We start from the raw sequence: 8,195 nt of genomic DNA, 5'->3' as shown, positions 1-8,195 counted from the left end.
ATGAATGTTATGATAATCAAAGTGAGGAAGTCCAATACGTCAACAACTATCAAGGGAATAGAGGTAATCAAGGGAACCAACAATGGAGACCCCAAGGAAATTGGGGCAATCAACAAGGTGGTAATTGGAACAATAACACAACCAAGGAGGAAATTGGGGGAACAACAATTCGGGTAATCAAGGGAATTGGAGCAGAAACAACAACAACAATTGGAACAACAACAATGGGCAAGGTGGGTGGAATAACAATGGTGGTTAAGGAAATCGGGGGCAAGTCTTTCAAAGGCCTCCGATGTTTCAACAACCGAACAACCCGCCGCCGTTTCAATCTCAAGGGTCTAGTTCATCGGGAAATGAATTTGGTAGAATTGAAGTTATGTTTGAGCAAATGATGAAGAAGAACCAAGACTCCGAAGCTCAATTGGCCTCCCACAACACTTCTATCCGTAACTTGGAAGTACAACTTGGCCAAATTTCTCAGTCTTTAAATACTCACCCAAAGGGTGCTCTACCAAGTGATACGGTAGTAAACCCCAAGGGTGGGCACAATAATCATGTGATGAAGGTGACAACACGAAGTGGAAGAGGCGGTGATGTGCATGCCTCAAGAGGAAACCAAGTTATGGTGGATGAAGATGAGTTACGAGATAATGAAATGCCTTTGGTGGTTGAAGATGTAGTTGAACCAAGTGTGAGAGATGATGTGTGGATTGATATTCATGAGGTTGAAGAGGAGACACAAGAGGCCATGAACCCATCTAGGGAACACGTGATTGATATGCCCGAGCCGGTGGTGCCCAAAGCCAAAGCACCCTTACCTCGGCCTCCTCCGCCCTATCCTCAACGGTTGGCCAAGCAAAAAGGTGACAACCAATTTAAGAAATTCATTGAGATGATGAAGAGTTTGACTATCAATGTGCATTTGGTGGAGGCACTCGAGCAAATGCCGGGGTACGCAAAGTTCATGAAAGATTTGGCTACAAAAAAGAGATCAATGGAGTGTGAGACAATCAAGATGACCCATCAAGTGAGCGCAATTGTGCATTCTATGGCTCCGAAACTTGAGGACCTCGGTGCATTCACTATCCCATGTACCATTGGAAGTGCCGACTTTGCAAAAGCCCTTTGTGACTTGGGGGCAATTATCAATTTAATGCCATATTTAGTCTTCAAGACCTTGGGAATCGGACAACCTCGTCCAACTTCTATGCGGCTTCAAATGGCGGACCGGTCAATGAAGCGCCTTTGGGGATTATTGATAATGTCCTTATTCGTGTTGATAAGTTCATATTGCCGGTCGATTTCGTTATCTTGGATTGTGAGGTGGATTTTGAGGTGCCAATTATCCTTGGAAGACCTTTCCTAGCTACTGGAAAGGCTTTGGTAGATGTCGAAGCGGGAGAGTTGACCTTCCATGTTGGTGATGAAAAGGTGGTGTTCCGTGTGTGCAAATCTATGAGGCAACCGAATAGCACCGAAGTGTGCTCGTTTTGACATTGTCACGGCGGTGATAGTGGATGACAAAACACAATGGTGAATGTTGAGGACCCACTTGAGGCCGTGCTCTTGAACATGGATGTTGACGATGATGCCGGGAGAGTTGAATGTGTAAATGCTTTGCATGGTATGGGCTCGTATTCTTATGAGCCTAGGAAGTTATCCTTGGATCTTGAGAATCGCAAAACTCCCCCAACCAAGCCATCTATTGAGGAGCCGCCGGTGGTGGAGTTGAAACCACTTCCTCCTCACCTCAGGTATAATACTTGGGCCCTAATTTCACTTTGCTTATTATTCTTTCGTCTTGCTTGACTAACATGCAGGTTGACGCCACTTTGGAGGTTCTACAAAAGTGCAAGAGGGCGATCGGATGGACATTGGCAGATATTCGGGGTATAAGCCCCGCCTTTTGCATGCATAAGATCATATTGGAGGAGGATGCGAGGCCCTCACTTGAACACCAAAGGAGACTCAACGAAGCTATGCAAGAAGTGGTCAAGAAGGAAGTTATCAAGTGGCTTGACGCCGGTGTGGTGTATCCTATTTCTGACAGCTCATGGACTTCTCCGGTGCAATGCGTACCGAAGAAGGGCGGGATGACTGTGGCAACTAATGCTAACAATGAGTTGATTCCTACTTGGATGGTGACGAGATGGAGAGTTTGTATGGACTATAGAAATCTTAACAAGGTGACTCAAAAGGATCATTTCCCGTTGTCGTTCCTCGACCAAATGTTTGATCGTCTTACGGGTCGGTCGTTCTATTGCTTTTTAGATGGGTATTCAGGGTACAATCAGATTCTCATCGCCCTGGAAAATCAGGAAAAGACGACCTTTACTTGTCCCTACGGCACATTTGTATTTTCGAGGATGCCGTTTGGATTGTGTAATGCCCCAGTGACCTTTCAACGATGTATGATGACAATTTTCACCGACATGGTGGAAGATATATTGGAGGTCTTTATGGATGATTTTAGCGTGGTGGGGGACTCCTTTGAAGAATGCTTGACAAATTTGGACCCTGTATTGGCCCGATGTGAAGATACATACCTAGTTCTCAATTGGGAAAAATGCCATTTTATGGTAGAAGAGGGTATTGTATTGGGTCATAAGATTTCGAAGAGAGGTATTGAAGTTGACAAAGCCAAGATTGAAGTCATTTCAAGGTTACCTCCCCTACTTCTGTCAAAGGGGTGAGGAGCTTTTTGGGGCACGCGGGTTTCTACTGAAGGTTCATCAAAGATTTCTCTAAGGCAGTTAACCCGTTGTGCAAGTTGTTAGAGAAGGAGGCCAAGTTTGTATTTGATGAGAAATGCATGGAGGCTTTCGAGCTTCTAAAACACAAGTTGACAACTACCCATATCATTACCGCACCCAATTGGAGCTTTCCATTTGAGCTCATGTGCGACGCTAGTGATGTTACGGTAGGGGCGGTCTTGGGCCAAAGAATCAACAAGATGTTCCATCCGGTGTACTACTCAAGCAAGACGATGAATGAAGCTCAAAGAAACTATACAGTCACCGAGAAGGAGTTGCTAGCTATTGTGTTTGCCATGGAAAAGTTCCGACCATACCTTATGGGGGCCAAAGTGATTATCCATACCGATCATGCCGCCCTTAGGTATTTGATGACCAAGAAAGTTTCAAAAGCAAGGTTGATGAGATGGGTGCTACTTCTTCAAGAGTTTGATTTAGAAATTGTGGACCGGAAAGGAAGTGAAAATCAAGTGGCGGACCACTTGTCCCGCTTGGAGGAAGAGGGGAGGCCTTCTGACGGCCTTGAGATCAATGATGCGTTCCTGGATAAACAACTCCTTGTGGTATCTATGCATGATATGTCATGGTTTGCCGATGTGGTAAATTATCTTGTGATCGGTATAATCCCGTATAAGCTCCCTTCTAACCAAAGGAAGAAGCTCAAGCGGGATAGTTTGGATTATTATTGGGATGAGCCATATTTGTTCAAGATTTGCACCGATGTGTCCCGGAAGAAGAACAATTGAGTATTTTGGAGGCTTGTCATTCCTCTCCCTATGGTGGCCATCATGGCAGGGTGAGGACGGCTTCTAAGGTGCTTAGTTGCGGTTTCTATTGGCCCTCCTTGTTTAAAGATGTCGGTGATTTTGTCAATAGATGTGATGAATGCCAACGAGCCGGTGGGATTTCAAAAGAGGATGAGATGCCTCTCAACACAATTCTAGAGGTGGACATTTTTTATGTGTGGGGTATCGACTTTATGGGGCCGTTTGTGAGTTCTTGTGGGAATACCTATATCTTAGTAGCGATTGATTATGTGTCGAAATGGGTCGAAGTCGTCGCTTTGCCCAACAACGAAGCTCGAAGTGTGGTGGCGTTCTTGAAAAAGAGTATCTTCACAAGGTTTGGCACTCCACATGCTATCATTAGTGATGGTGGTTCTCATTTTTGCAACCGGGCTTTTGATTCATTGCTTGCCAAGTATGGTGTAAATCACAAGGTGACCACTCCTTATCATCCTCAAGCGAGTGGCCAAGTTGAGGTTTCCAACCGAGAGATCAAGAGTATTTTGTCCAAAACTGTCAATGCCAATAGGACCGATTGGTCGAAGAAATTAGATGATGCTCTTTGGGCCTATCGGACAGCTTACAAGACCCCGATTGGTATTTCTCCGTACCGGTTGGTGTTTGGGAAATCTTGTCATCTTCTGGTGGAATTGGAGAATACGGCTATGTGGGCCTTGAGAAAATTGAACTTAGAATGGGATGTCGCTGCGAATCTCCGGGTTGAGCAACTCAATGAGCTAGACGAGCTTAGATTTCATGCCTACTCCAGCTCGTCCTTGTACAAGGACAAGATGAAGTACCTTCACGATAAGTATGCCCGAGGGAAGGAATTCAAAGTTGGTGACATGGTTCTTCTGTTCAACTCCCGGTTGAGGTTATTCCCGGGAAAGCTTAAGTATAAGTGGAGTGGTCCATTTGAAGTTGTTGGTGTAACCCCATTTGGTGCTATTGATCTCAAGAACAAAATTGGTGAAGTTTTCCGGGTCAATGAGCATCGTGTCAAGCATTACTTGGGAAAGTTTGATGGCAGCCACGTGGTGGCACTCATTCATTTGAAGTGACTTTGATGGTAACATGCGTCGTGTCGCGACGTTAAATCAGGCGCTTCTTGGGAGGCAACTCATGTCTTTTTCTTTCTTTTTGATTTTTGTTGTAGATTAGGATTTTTGAGCTAATGGTTTGTGAGATGTTGCAGGAATTGTGATTGAACCAGTGCAAAACAACTGTGAAAAAAGTGCACAGTCTCTGAATAGTGACCGTGCGGCCGCAATCCCACTTTGTGCGCTCCGCACCGGCCAAAGAAAATATTGCCAAGTTTCTGCAGATGGCTAGTGTGGCCGCACCCTTACTTGTGCGGTCCGTACCGGTAAAGTCCAAGAATGATCAGTCTCTAAACTGCGTTCACTCGGCCGCGGCCCACTTTGAGTGGCCCGCGTGGTTTTCATGCGGTCGCAGCCCGTCTCATGCGGTCCGCGTGCCTTCGTTTTAGCAACAGGTAAATGGTAAAGTCCCAGCGCGGCCCGCAGTCGTGTTCACACAACTGCACTGGACGGTAAGTGCTGGGCCCCGCTGTGTTTCCTACAAATAGGCCATTAGGGTCTTCCTTAGAACTTTTCGCAAAAATTGACCCTCGAGCCTTAAAAGTTACTGTTCACATCAAAGACCCTTTAGTGTTAATATCAAGAGAATTTCTTCGCTTTCTTGGTAACATATCTCTCACATTAGTCTTTACTTAGTATTAATTTAAACTTTATACATGTTTCCCTAGTCATAACTTCTTCGTTTTTCTTTTTGTTCTTCATCGTTTCATGATTAGGATAGTTTTATATTGTTCTTGTTGTTCTTTGAAATGATGGGCATGTTATAAATGAGTAGGGACAAAGTAGGATGCTAAAACGTGAAAGACTTAAGTTTTTTTTGTAAAACCCTAATTGCCCCTGTAATGAAAGCTCAGCGCGGCCGCACTCTCTGATTATGCGGTCTGCATGCCTTTTACGCGGCCGCATCCCATGTTTGCGCGGTCCGCGTGGGTGAGGTTCAGAGGTCACCAGTTTTTAATAGTATGGCCAATGCGGCCGCATGACCAGTTTGTGCGGACCGCGTTGGCCCTCACGCGGCCGCACCTCTTGTTCATGCGGTCCGCATGGTTCCTAATCAGAGAGGTTTTCATTTCCCAACTTGGTCAGTGCGGTCCGCATGCCTTGTTTGTGCGGTCCGCACTGCTATCATCTGTTTTGTGTCTGTGTTTCTGTTCTGTACTTAAACTCTACAATTGCCTGAACTAACAATGTTAGAATTATTTGTGTGCAGAAAATTGTTAAACAACGAGGGCGCAGAGCTAAACAACCCGGACGAGGAGGTGACCCCTCCCGGGGAGGTAAAGCAAAATTGAAGAAACTCACTCCCCAACCAAAGCTAAAAACAAGAAAGCAGGTGGTGAGTGATGAGGAGCAGTCGGGGAGTGAGTACCTCCCCTCCCAGGATGTCTCAACTGATTCGGGGAAAGCCCCTGCAGGCCCAGCTAAAGCTCCAACTATTATACAACCTGAGTCGTCTGAGGGCTCAGAAGCAGGCAGTGCCAAATACTCCACCTCCCCCACAGCTTCAGAATCCGGGGAGGGTGCAGAAGATAAAAACAAGAGTGATGAGGAGGTCCCGGACAGTGGGGTACTTGGAGTTGGGGGAATTGAAAGAACTAGAAACCTAGTTGTATGGTAGGACAGATTTGTCAGCGAGGTGGCCTTTCATAAATTCTGGGAAGTGTGGCCCAAGAAGAAGGTGATTCCAGAAAGAAGAGTAGTCACCCGGGATTTGTTACCCTACCTTCCCCGAGTCCATGAACAATTTATTACTAGAGTGGGGTGGGATTTCTTCAAAGATGAGCTGGTCGATGCAAATGAACATATGATGAAGGAATTCTACAGCAATGTGGCCTACACCAAAGAAGGGTCAATTGCAACCAAAGTGCGGGATAAGAAGATAGTGTTCTCGGGAGAGGCGTTGAACGAGTATTTGGGTTTCAATGAGGAGGATGACTCTCTGTACAGAGAGAAGTTAGAGTTGAAAGAGGAAGCTTGTCCTTGGGTGTCACAATTCTTAGCTCAGCCGGGTACTGTTCCGTAGTGGATTCAGGTGGGGAAGAAAATACTGCGAAAGGACCTCAATTTTGAGGCGAGAGGATGGTTAACTTTTGTATGCAACAGGTTGGACCCTTCGTCCCATGACCAGACCATTCCAATCGCCCGAGCGGTTCTCATTGCGTCCATTATGGCAGGTTTCCCCATCAATGTGGGGAATGTTATGTACAGTGTGATCACATCCATTAGCATTGATACGGACAGAAACTACCCCTACCCGAACACCCTCACAATGTACTTTGAAGATGCAAAGGTGAATAAATACCCCTTCGATGTTGGAATCCGGCCGGTGTCCCCATTTTCATAGTTTAGTATTCAAGGGCCAGACAACCCGAAGGGGGATAAGAAGGAAAAAGCATCCACCTCTGCCCCGACTGGCCAGTTTGAGGAGCCAGTTGCGGTAGAGGCTTCTGTTGAGCCACCTACTTCTGCTGCCACTACTGTTCCAGACATCTCATCCTTCTCTGCGGGTCCCAATTCTTCAACTGGCCCAGTGGTTCCTACCTCCAAATCCAACCCCTTCACAGCCTAGCAGTTAGCAAAGACATTAGCCAGTTTGAACAACTGGATGTCAGTCTCGACATCCAAGTTGTCCACTTTGGCTACCACAGTCGCGGCCCAGTCTGTTCCAGCTACCGTTGAGATTCCTCGGTCCATTGAGAAGACATTGAAGACACTCCTAGCCAACCAGGAGAATATTTTGGCTACTCAGGCTGCCTTGACAAAGGCAGTTGATGCACAGGGCAAAGCTCTAAAAGAGCTTGCCAGAGAACACAAGAAGATGAGAAAATCCCGGGCATATAAGGAAAAGGTGAAGGTGTTCCAAGCTGAGGTTGACAAGCTAAAGGCAGACCAGCTACCATTAGACTTGTTCTTTGATGAGTCAGCACCTCCACCAGCAGTAGTTGTACCGGAGCCACAGCAGGAGGAGGAGCCTAGGCACCCAAGGAAGAAGAGGAAGCTTCCTAGCACTGAGGGTGTTGTGATAGAGGTAGCACAGGTTCAGGAGGATACTTCCAGTGCTCCACCAGATGTTCAGCCGGTCCATGACCCGGCCCCTGTCCCAGCAATAGAGCAGTAGCAGGCCAGGAACCAGTCTGAGGTTCCCGCCAGTACAGAGGACCAGGGGACCACTGATCAGCCCATGACGACAGATCAGGCTTGAGGAGCCACTCTATATCCTTTCTCTGTTTATATGCTTATTTTGGTAGTTGGCATTGGGGACAATGCCAGCTTTTATTCGTGGGGTTGCGCCCTACTATTTTGATGGTTGATACATTTGGGATAACTGTACATATTTATTTGACTCTCAGCTTATGTTGCTAGTTGATAGTTGGCATGTATATAACTTTTCATTCTAGTTACTTTTCTACTTTATGTACATATCCATTCCACCCGCTGTATATTCTACTCCCCTATTGTACATATTCATTCGGTTTTTCTATTTTCGTTAAAATTTTTCGTTTTTAGCTTCATAGTAGGCTCGTAGCCTTTTTGTTTTGTTTTGGCGTTTGCAATAA

The sequence above is a fragment of the Nicotiana sylvestris genome, chromosome 3 (genome assembly GCF_000393655.2).
Source record: "Nicotiana sylvestris chromosome 3, ASM39365v2, whole genome shotgun sequence".
Classification (NCBI taxonomy): domain Eukaryota; kingdom Viridiplantae; phylum Streptophyta; class Magnoliopsida; order Solanales; family Solanaceae; genus Nicotiana; species Nicotiana sylvestris.
The sequence above is the reverse complement of the archived record's forward strand: the minus strand, read 5'-3'. Positions refer to the sequence as shown.